Genomic DNA, 14,266 nt, shown 5'->3' on the forward strand with positions numbered 1-14,266 from the left:
TGCTATCTGTATAAACATGGAAATATCTACACCGCCATCTGTATGAACATGGAAATATCTACACCGCCATCTCTACGAACATGGAAATATCTACACCGCCATGTGTATGAACATGGAAATATCTACAAAGCCATCTGTATGAACATGGAAATATCTTCACCGCCATCTGTATGAACATGGATATATCTACACCGGCATCTGGATGAACATGGAAATATCTACACCGCTATCTGCATGAACATGGAAATATCTACACAGCTATCTGCATATACATAGAAATATGTACAGAGATTTCTCTATAAATATGGAAATAACAACAGAGCTATCTCTATAAACTTCGAAATATCCACACCGCCATCTGTATGAACATGGAAATATTTACACCGCCATCTGTACGAACATGGACATATCTACACCGCCATCTGTATTAAGATGGAAATATCTACACCGCTATCTGTATAACCATGGAAATATCTGCCCAACTATCTGTATAAACATGGAAATATCTGCAACGCTATCTGTATAAACATGGAAATTTCTACACCGCTATCTGCATAAACATGGAAATATCCACACCGCTATCTGTGTAAACATGGAAATGTCTACACTGCTATCTGTGTAAACATGGAAATATCTCCCCCGCCATCTGTGTAAACATGAAAATATCTACACCGCCATCTCTATAAACGTGGAAATATCTACACCGCTATCTGCATGAACTTTGAAATATCTACACTGCTATCTGTATAAAATTGAAATTATCTAAACCACTATCTCTATAAACATGGAAATACCTACACCGCTATCTGTATAAACATGGAAATATCTACACCGCTATCTGTATAAACATGGAAATATCTTCACCGCTATATGTATAAACATGGAAATATCTACAACGCTGTCTCTATAAACTTGGAAATAACTACACCAGTATCTCTATAAACATGGAAATATCTAGACCGCCATCTCTATAAACATGGAAATATCTACACCACCATCTGTATAAACATGGAAATATCTATACCGCTATCTGCATAAAGATGAAAATATCTACACCGCCATCTCTATGAACATGGAAATATCTACACCGCCATCTGTACGAACATGGAAATATCTACACCGCCGTCTGTATGAACATGTAAATATCTACACCGCCATCTCTATGAACATGGAAATATCTACACCGCTAACTGTATGAACACGGAAATATATACACCGCTATCTGTATGAACATGGAAATATCTACACCGTTATCTGTATGAACATGGAAATATCTACACCGCTATCTGTATGAACATGGAAATATCTACACCGCTATCTGTACGAACATGGAAATATCTACACCGCTATCAGTATGAACATGCAAACATCTACACAGCTATATGTATATCAATGGAAATATCTTCATTGCTATCTCTATAAACATGGAAACAACTACACTGCTATCTGTATAAACATGGAAATATCTACACCGCCACCTGTACGAACATGGAAATATCTACACCGCCATCTGTATGACCATGTAAGTATCTACACAGCTATCTGTATATCAATGGAAATATCTACACTGCTCTCTCTATAAAAATGGAAATAACTACACTGCTATCTGTATGAACATGGAAATATCTACACCGCCACCTGTATGAACATGGAAATAACTACACTGCCATCCGTACAAACATAGAAATATCAACACCGCAATCTGTATGAACATGTAAATATCTACACCGCCATCTGTATGAACATGGAAATAACTACACCGGTTACTGTATGAACATGGAAATATCTACACCGCTATCTGTAAAGCATGGAAATATCTACACCGCCATCTGTATGAACATGGAAATATCTACACCGCCATCTCTATAAACGTGGAAATATCTACACCGCTATCTGTATGAACTTGGAAATATCTACACTGCTATCTGTATAAATTTGAAATTATCTACAACACTATCTCTATAAACATGGAAATATCTTCACCGCTATCTGTATAAACATGGAAATGTCTACACCGCTATCTGTATAAACATGGAAATATCTTCACCGCTATCTGTATAAACATGGAAATATCTACAATGCTGTATCTATAAACTTGGAATTAACTACACCAGTATGTCTATAAACATGGAAATAACTAGACCGCCATCTCTATAAACATGGAAATATCTACACCACCATCTGTATAAACATGGAAATATCTATACCGCTATCTGCATAAACATGAAAATATCTACACCGCCATCTCTATGAACATGGAAATATCTACACCGCCATCTCTACGAACATGGAAATATCTACACCGCTATCTGTATGAACATGGAAATATCTACACCGCCATCTGTATGAACATGTAAGTATCTACACAGCTATCTGTATATCAATGGAAATATCTACACTGCTCTCTCTATAAACATGGAAATAACTACACTGCTATCTGTATGAACATGGAAATATCTACACCGCCACCTGTATGAACATGGAAATAACTACACTGCCATCCGTACAAACATGGAAATATCTACACCGCCATCTGTATGAACATGTAAATATCTACACCGCCATCTGTATGAACATGGAAATAACTACACCGGTTACTGTATGAACATGGAAATATCTACACCGCTATCTGTATGAACATGGGAATATCTACACTGCTGTCTGTATGAACATGAAAATATCTACACAGCTATCTGCATATCAATGGAAATATCTAAACCGCTATCTCTATAAACATGGAAATATCTACATTGCTATCTGTATAAACATGGAAATATCTACAAAGCCATCTCTATGAACATGGAAATATCTACACCGCCATTTGTATGAACACGGAAATATCTACACCGCCATCTGTATGAACATGGATATATCTACACCGGCATCTGGATGAACATGGAAATATCTACACCGCTATCTGTATGAACATGGAAATATCTACACCGCCATCTGTATGAACATGTAAGTATCCACACAGCTATCTGTATATCAATGGAAATATCTACACTGCTCTCTCTATAAACATGGAAATAACTACACTGCTATCTGTATGAACATGGAAATATCTACACCGCCACCTGTATGAACACGGAAATAACTACACTGCCATCCGTACAAACATGGAAATATCTACACCGCAATCTGTATGAACATGTAAATATCTACACCGCCATCTGTATGAACATGGAAATAACTACACCGGTTACTGTATGAACATGGAAATATCTACACCGCTATCTGTAAAACATGGAAATATCTACACCGCCATCTGTATGAACATGGAAATATCTACACCGCCATCTCTATAAATGTGGAAATACCTACACCGCTATCTGTGTGAAGATGGAAATATCTACACCGCTATCTGTATGAACATGGAAATATCTACACCGTTATCTGTATGAACATGGAAATATCTACACCGCTATGTGTATGAACATGGAAATATCTACACTGCTATCTGTATGAACATGGAAATATCTACACCGCTATCTGTATGAACATGCAAATATCTAGACCGCTATCTGTATGAACATGCAAATATCTACACTGCTATCTCTATAAGCATGGAAATAAGTACACAGCTATCTGTAAAAACATGGGAATCTCTACACCGCCACCTGTATGAACATGGAAATATCTACACCGCCATCTGTTTGAACATGTAAATATCTACACCGCCATCGGTATGAACATGGAAAGATCTACACCGCCATCTGTATGAACATGGAAATATCTACACCGTTAACTGTAGGAACATGGAAGTATCTACACCGCTATCAGTATGAACATGGAAATATCTACACCGCTATCTGTATGAACATGCAAATATCTACACTGCTATCTGTCTATCAGTGGAAATATCTACACCGCTATCTGTATGAACATGCAAATATCTACACAGCTATCTGTATATCAATGCAAATATCTACACTGCTATCTCTATAAACATGGAAATAACTACACAGCTATCTGTAAAAACATGGGAATATCTACACAGCCACCCGTATGAACATGGAAATATCTACACTGCAATCCGTACGAACATGGAAATATCTACACCACCATCTGTTTGAACATGTAAATATCTACACCGCCAACTGTATGAACATGGAAATATCTACACCGCCATCTGTATGAACATGGAAATATCTACACCGTTAACTGTATGAACATGGAAATATCTACACCGCTATCAGTATGAACATGGAAATATCTACACCGCTATCTGTATGAACATGCAAATATCTTCACTGCTATCTGTATATCAATGGAAATATCTACACTGCTATCTCTATAAACATGGAAATATCTACACTGCTATGTGTATAAACATGGAAATATCTACACCGCCATCTCTATGAACATAGAAATATCTACACCGCCATTTGTATGAACATGGAAATATCTACACCGCCATCTCTATGAACATGGAAATATCTACACCGCCATGTGTATGAACATGGAAATATCTACACCGCCATCTGTATGAACATGGAAATATCTTCACCGCCATCTGTATGAACATGGATATATCTACACCGGCATCTGGATGAACATGGAAATATGTACACCGCTATCTACATGAACATGGAAATATCTACACTGCTATCTGCATATACATGGAAATATCCACACCGCTATCTGTGTAAACATGGAAATGTCTACACCGCTATCTGTGTAAACATGGAAATATCTACACCGCCATCTGTGTAAACATGAAAATATCTACACCGCCATCTTTATAAACATGGAAATATCTACACCGCAATCTGTATGAACATGGAAATATCTACACCGCCATCTCTATAAAGGTGGAAATATCTACACCGCCATCTGTACGAACATGGAAATATCTACACCGCTAACCGTATGAACATGGAAATATCTACAAGGCTATCTGTCTGAACATGGAAATATCTACACCGTTATCTGTATGAACATGGAAATATCTACACCGCTATCTGTAGGAAAATGGAAATATCTACACCGCTATCTGTATGAACATGGTAATATCTACACCTCTATCAGTATGAACATGCAAATAACTACACAGCTATCTGTATATCAATGGAAACATCTACACTGGTATCTCTATAAACATGGAAATAACTACACTGCTATCTGTATAAACATGGAAATATCTACACCGCCACCTGTATGAACATGGAAATATCTACACTGCCATCCATGCGAACATGGAAATATCTACACTGCCATCTGTATGAACATGGAAATATCTACACCGCCATCTGTTTGAACATGGAAATATCTACACCGCTAACTGTATGAACATGGAAATATCTACACCGCTATCTGTATGAACATGGAAATATCTACACCGCTATCTGTATGAGCATGGAAATATCTACACCGCTATCTGTATGAACATGCAAATATCTTCACAGCTACCTGTATATCAATGGAAATATCTACACTACTATCTCTATAAACATGGAAATAACTACACTGCTATCTGTACAAACAATGAAATATCTACAGCGCCATCTCTATGAACATGGAAATATCTACACCGCCATTTGTATGAACATGGAAATATCTACACCACCATCTCTATGAACATGGAAATATCTACACCGCCATATGTATGAACATGGAAATATCTACACCGCCCTCTGTATGAACATGGAAATATCTTCACTGCCATCTGTATGAACATGGATATATCTTCACCGGCATCTGGATGAACATGGAAATATCTACACCGCTATCTGCATGGACATGGAAATATCTACACAGCTATCTGCATATACATGGAAATATCTACACAGATTTCTCTATAAATATGGAAATAACAACAGCGCTATCTCTATAAACTTCGAAATATCTACACCGCCATCTGTATGAACATGGAAAAATCTACACCGCCATCTGTATGAACATGGACATATCTACACCGCCATCTGTATTAAGATGGAAATATCTACACCGCTATCTGTATAAACATGGAAATATCTGCCCAACTATCTGTATAAACATGGAAATATCTGCAACGCTATCTGTATAAACATGTAAATTTCTACACCGCTATCTGCATAAACATGGAAATATCCACACCGCTATCTGTGTAAACATGGAAATGTCTACACTGCTATCTGTGTAAACATGGAAATATCTCACCCGCCATCTGTGTAAACATGAAAATACCTACACCGCCACCTCTAAAAACATGGAAATATCTACACCGCCATCTGTATGAACATGGAAATATCTACACCGCCATCTCTATAAACGTGGAAATATCTACACCGCTATCTGCATGAACTTTGAAATATCTACACTGCTATCTGTATAAAATTGAAATTATCTAAACCACTATCTCTATAAACATGGAAATATCTACACCGCTATCTGTATAAACATGGAAATATCTACACCGCTAACTGTATAAACATGGAAATATCTTCACCGCTGTCTGTATAAACATGGAAATATCTACAACGCTGTCTCTATAAACTTGGAAATAACTACACCAGTATCTCTATAAACATGGAAATATCTAGACTGCCATCTCTATAAACATGAAAATATCTACACCACCATCTGTATAAACATGGAAATATCTATACCGCTATCTGCATAAACATGAAAATATCTACACCGCCATCTCTACGAACATGGAAATATCTACACCGCCATCTCTACGAACATGGAAATAACTACACCGCCGTCTGTATGAACATGGAAATATCTACACCGCCATCTCTATGAACATGGAAATATCTACACCGCTAACTGTATGAACATGGAAATATATACACCGCTATCTGTATGAACATGGAAATATCTACACCGTTATCTGTATGAACATGGAAATATCCACACCGCTATCTGTATGAACATGGAAATATCTACACCGCTATCTGTACGAACATGGAAATATCTACACCGCTATCAGTATGAACATGCAAACATCTACACAGCTATATGTATATCAATGGAAATATCTACATTGCTATCTCTATAAACATGGAAACAACTACACTGCTATCTGTATAATCATGGAAATATCTACACCGCCACCTGTACAAACATGGAAATATCTACACTGCCATCCGTACGAACATGGAAATAACTACACCGCCATCTGTATGACCATGTAAGTATCTACACAGCTACCTGTATATCAATGGAAATATCTACACTGCTCTCTCTATAAACATGGAAATATCTACACCGCTATCTGTATGAACATGGAAATATCTACACCGCCACCTGTATGAACATGGAAATAACTACACTGCCATCCGTACAAACATGGAAATATCTACACCTCCATCTGTATGAACATGTAAATACCTACACCGCCATCTGTATGAACATGGAAATATCTACACCGCTTACTGTATGAATATGGAAATATCTACACCGCTATCTGTATGAACATGGAAATATCTACACCGCTATCTGTAAAACATGGAAATATCTACACCGCCATCTGTATGAACATGGAAATATCTACACCGCCATCTCTATAAACGTGGAAATATCTACACCGCTATCTGTATGAACTTGGAAATATCTACACTGCTATCTGTATAAAATTGAAATTATCTACAACACTATCTCTATAAACATGGAAATATCTTCACCGCTATCTGTATAAACATGGAAATATCTACACCGCTATCTGTATAAACATGGAAATATCTTCACCGCTATCTGTATAAACATGGAAATATCTACAATGCTGTATCTATAAACTTGGAATTAACTACACCAGTATGTCTATAAACATGGAAATATCTAGACCGCCATCTCTATAAACATGGAAATATCTACACCACCATCTGTATAAACATGGAAATATCTATACCGCTATCTGCATAAACATGAAAATATCTACACCGCCATCTCTACGAACATGGAAATATCTACACCGCTATCTGTATGAACATGGAAATATCTACACCGCCATCTGTATGAACATGTAAGTATCTACACATCTATCTGTATATCAATGGAAATATCTACACTGCTCTCTCTATAAACATGGAAATAACTACACTGCTATCTGTATGAACATGGAAATATCTACACCGCCACCTGTATGAACATGGAAATAACTACACTGCCATCAGTACAAACATGGAAATATCTACACCGCCATCTGTATGAACATGTAAATATCTACACCGCCATCTGTATGAACATGGAAATAACTACACCGGTTACTGTATGAACATGGAAATATCTACACCGCTATCTGTATGAACATGGGAATATCTACACTGCTGTCTGTATGAACATGAAAATTTCTACACAGCTATCTGTATATCAATGGAAATATCTAAACCGCTATCTCTATAAACATGGAAATATCTACATTGCTATCTGTATAAACATGGAAATATCTACACCCCCACCTCTATGAACATGGAAATATCTACACCGCCATTTGTATGAACACGGAAATATCTACACCGCCATCTGTATGAACATGGATATATCTACACCGGCATCTGGATGAACATGGAAATATCTACACCGCTATCTGCATGAACATGGAAATATCTACATCGCTAACTGTAAGAACAAGGAAATAACTACACCGCTATCTGTATGAAGATGGAAATATCTACACCGCTATCTGTATGAACATGGAAATATCTACACCGTTATCTGTATGAACATGGAAATATCTACACCGCTATGTGTATGAACATGGAAATATCTACACTGCTATCTGTATGAACATGGAAATATCTACACTGCTATCTCTATAAACATGGAAATAAGTACACAGCTATCTGTAAAAACATGGGACTATCTACACCGCCACCTGTATGAACATGGAAATATCTACACCGCCATCTGTTTGAACATGTAAATATCTACACCGCCATCGGTATGAACATGGAAATACCTACACCGCCATCTGTATGAACATGGAAATATCTACACCGTTAACTGTAGGAACATGGAAGTATCTACACCGCTATCAGTATGAACATGGAAATATCTACACCGCTATCTGTATGAACATGCAAATATCTACACTGCTATCTGTCTATCAGTGGAAATATCTACACCGCTATATGTATGAACGTGCAAATATCTACACAGCTATCTGTATATCAATGGAAATATCTACACAGCTATCTCTATAAACATGGAAATAACTACACAGCTATCTGTAAAAACATGGGAATATCTACACCGCCACCCGTATGAACATGGAAATATCTACACTGCCATCCGTACGAACATGGAAATATCTACACCGCCATCTGTTTGAACATGTAAATATCTACACCGCCATCTGTATGAACATGGAAATATCTACACCGCCATCTGTATGAACATGGAAATATCTACACCGTTAACTGTATGAACATGGAAATATCTACACCGCTATCAGTTTGAACATGGAAATATCTACACCGCTATCTGTATGAACATGCAAATATCTTCACTGCTATCTGTATATCAGTGGAAATATCTACACTGCTATGTCTATAAACATGGAAATAACTACACTGCTATGTGTATAAACATGGAAATATCTACACCACCATCTCTATGAACATAGAAATACCTACACCGCCATTTGTATGAACATGGAAATATCTACACCGCCATCTCTATGAACATGGAAATATCTACACCGTTAACTGTATGAACATGGAAATATCTACACCGCTATCAGTATGAACATGGAAATATCTACACCGCTATCTGTATGAACATGCAAATATCTTCACTGCTATCTGTATATCAATGGAAATATCTACACTGCTATCTCTATAAACATGGAAATAACTACACTGCTATGTGTATAAACATGGAAATATCTACACCGCCATCTCTATGAACATAGAAATACCTACACCGCCATTTGTATGAACATGGAAATATCTACACCGCCATCTCTATGAACATGGAAATATCTACACCGCCATGTGTATGAACATGTAAATATCTACACCGCCATCTGTATGAACATGGAAATATCTTCACCGCCATCTGTATGAACATGGATATATCTACATCGGCATCTGGATGAACATGGAAATATCTACACCGCTATCTACATGAACATGGAAATATCTACACTGCTATCTGCATATACATGGAAATATCCACACCGCTATCTGTGTAAACATGGAAATGTCTACACCGCTATCTGTGTAAACATGGAAATATCTACACCGCCATCTGTGTAAACATGAAAATATCTACACCGCCATCTTTATAAACATGGAAATATCTACACCGCCCTCTGTATGATCATGGAAATATGTACACCGCCATCTTTATAAAGGTGGAAATATCTACACCGCCATCTGTACGAACATGGAAATATCTACACCGCTAACCGTATGAACATGGAAATATCTACAAGGCTATCTGTATGAACATGGAAATATCTACACCGTTATCTGTATGAACATGGAAATATGTACACCGCTATCTGTAGGAAAATGGAAATATCTACACTGCTATCTGTATGAACATGGTAATATCTACACCTCTATCTGTATGAACATGCAAATATCTACACAGCTATCTGTATATCAATGGAAACATCTACACTGGTATCTCTATAAACATGGAAATAACTACACTGCTATCTGTATAAACATGGAAATATCTACACCGCCACCTGTATGAACATGGAAATATCTACACTGCCATCCATGCGAACATGGAAATATCTACACCGCCATCTGTATGAACATGTAAATATCTACACCGCCATCTGTATGAACATGGAAATATCTACACCGCTAATTGTATGAACATGGAAATATCTACACCGCTATCTGTATGAACATGGAAATATCTACACCGCTATCTGTATGAGCATGGAAATATCTACACCGCTATCTGTATGAACATGCAAATATCTTCACAGCTACCTGTATATCAATGGAAATATCTACACTACTATCTCTATAAACATGGAAATAAATACACTGCTATCTGTACAAACAATGAAATATCTACAGCGCCATCTCTATGAACATGGAAATATCTACACCGCCATTTGTATGAACATGGAAATATCTACACCGCCATCTCTATGAACATGGAAATATCTACACCGCCATATGTATGAACCTGGAAATATCTACACCACCCTCTGTATGAACATGGAAATATCTTCACTGCCATCTGTATGAACATGGATATATCTTCACCGGCATCTGGATGAACATGGAAATATCTACACCGCTATCTGCATGAACATGGAAATATCTACACAGCTATCTGCATATACATGGAAATATCTACACAGATTTCTCTATAAATATGGAAATAACTACAGCGCTATCTCTATAAACTTCGAAATATCTACACCGCCATCTGTATGAACATGGAAAAATCTACACCGCCATCTGTATGAACATGGACATTTCTACACCGCCATCTGTATTAAGATGGAAATATCTACACCGCTATCTGTATAAACATGGAAATATCTGCCCAACTATCTGTATAAACATGGAAATATCCGCACCGCTATCTGTAAACACATGGAAATATCTACACCGCTATCTGCATAAACATGGAAATATCCACACCGCTATCTGTGTAAACATGGAAATGTCTGCACCGCTATCTGTGTAAACATGGAAATATCTCCACTGCAATCTGTGTAAACGTGAAAATATCTACACCGCCATCTCTAAAAACATGGAAATATCTACACCGCCATCTGTATGAACATGGAAATACCTATACCGCTGTCTGCATAAACATGGAAATATCTACACCGCCACCTCTATGGACATGGAAATATCTACACCGCCATCTGTACGAACATGGAAATATCTACACCGCCATCTGTATGAACATGGAAATACCTATACCGCTGTCTGCATAAACATGGAAATATCTACACCGCCATCTCTATGTACATGGAAATATCTACACCGCTAACTGTATGAACATGGAAATATCTACACCGCTATCTGTTTGTACATGGAAATATCTACACCGCTATCTGTATGAACATGGAAATATCTGCACCGCTATCTGTATGAACATGGAAATATCTACACCGCTATCTGTATGAACATGCAAATATCTACACAGCTATCTGTATATTAATGGAAATATCTACACTGCTATCTCTATAAACATAGAAATAACTACACTGCTATCTGTACAAACATGGAAATATCTACACCTCCATCTCTATGAACATTGAAATATCTACACCGCCATCTGTAGGAACATGGAAATATCTACACCGCCATTTGTATGAACATTGAAATATCTACACCGCCATCTGTATGAACATGGAAATATCTTCAACGCCATCTGTATGAACATGGATATATCTACACCGGCATCTGGATGAACATGGAAATATCTACACCGCTATCTGCATGAACATGAAAATATCTACATCGCTAACTGTATGAACATGGAAATACCTACACTGCTATCTGTGTGAACATGGAAATATCTACACCGCCATCGGTATGAACATGTAAATACCTACACCGCCATCTGTATGAATATGGAAATATCTACACCGTTAACTGTAGAAACATGGAAGTAACTACACCGCTATCAGTATGAACATGGAAGTATCTACACCGCTATCTGTATGAACATGCAAATATCTACACTGCTATCTGTCTATCAATGGAAATATCTACACCACAATCTGTATGAACATGCAAATATCTACACAGCTATCTGTATATCAATGGAAATATCTACACCGCTATCTCTATAAACATGGAAATATCTACATTGCTATCTGTATAAACATGGAAATATCTACACCGCCATCTCTATGAACATGGAAATATCTACACCGCCATTTGTATGAACACGGAAATATCTACACCGCCATCTGTATGAACATGGAAATATCTACAGCGCCATTTGTATGAACATGGAAATATCTACACCGCCATCTGTATGAACATGGAAATATCTTCAACGCCATCTGTATGCACATGGATATATCTACACCGGCATCTGGATGAACATGGAAATATCTACACCGCTATCTGCATGAACATGGAAATATCTACATCGCTAACTGTATGAACAAGGAAATACCTACACCGCTATCTGTGTGAAGATGGAAATATCTACACCGCTATCTGTATGAACATGGAAATATCTACACCGTTATCTGTATGAACATGGAAATATCTACAACGCTATGTGTATGAACATGGAAATATCTACACCGCTATCTGTATGAACATGGAAATATCTACACCGCTATCTGTATGAACATGCAAATATCTAGACCGCTATCTGTATGAACATGCAAATATCTACAATGCTATCTCTATAAACATGGAAATAAGTACACAGCTATCTGTAAAAACATGGGACTATCTACACTGCCACCTGTATGAACATGGAAATATCTACACCGCCATCTGTTTGAACATGTAAATATCTACACCGCCATCGGTATGAACACGGAAATATCTACACCGCCATCTGTATGAACATGGAAATATCTACACAGTTAACTGTATGAACATGGAAGTATCTACACCGCTATCAGTATGAACATGGAAATATCTACACCGCTATCTGTATGAACATGCAAATATCTACACTGCTATCTGTCTATCAGTGGAAATATCTACACCGCTATCTGTATGAACATGCAAATATCTACACAGCTATCTGTATATCAATGGAAATATCTACACTGCTATCTCTATAAACATGGAAATAACTACACAGCTATCTGTAAAAACATGGGAATATCTACACTGCCACCCGTATGAACATGGAAATATCTACACTGCCATCCGTACGAACATGGAAATATCTACACCGCCATCTGTTTGAACATGTAAATACACCGCCATCTGTATGAACATGGAAATATCTACACCGCCATCTATATTAACATGGAAATATCTACACCGTTAACTGTATGAACATGGAAATATCTACACCGCTATCAGTATGAACATGGAAATATCTACACCGCTATCTGTATGAACATGCAAATATCTTCACTGCTATCTGTATATCAATGGAAATATCTACACTGCTATCTCTATAAACATGGAAATAACTACACTGCTATGTGTATAAACATGGAAATATCTACACCGCCATCTCTATGAACATAGAAATATCTACACCGCCATTTGTATGAACATGGAAATATCTACACCGCCATCTCTATGAACATGGAAATATCTACACCGCCATGTGTATGAACATGGAAATATCTACACCGCCATCTGTATGAACATGGAAATATCTTCACCGCCATCTGTATGAACATGGATATATCTACATC

Source organism: Gorilla gorilla, chromosome 19 (assembly GCF_029281585.2).
Source record: "Gorilla gorilla gorilla isolate KB3781 chromosome 19, NHGRI_mGorGor1-v2.1_pri, whole genome shotgun sequence".
Lineage (NCBI taxonomy): Eukaryota > Metazoa > Chordata > Mammalia > Primates > Hominidae > Gorilla > Gorilla gorilla.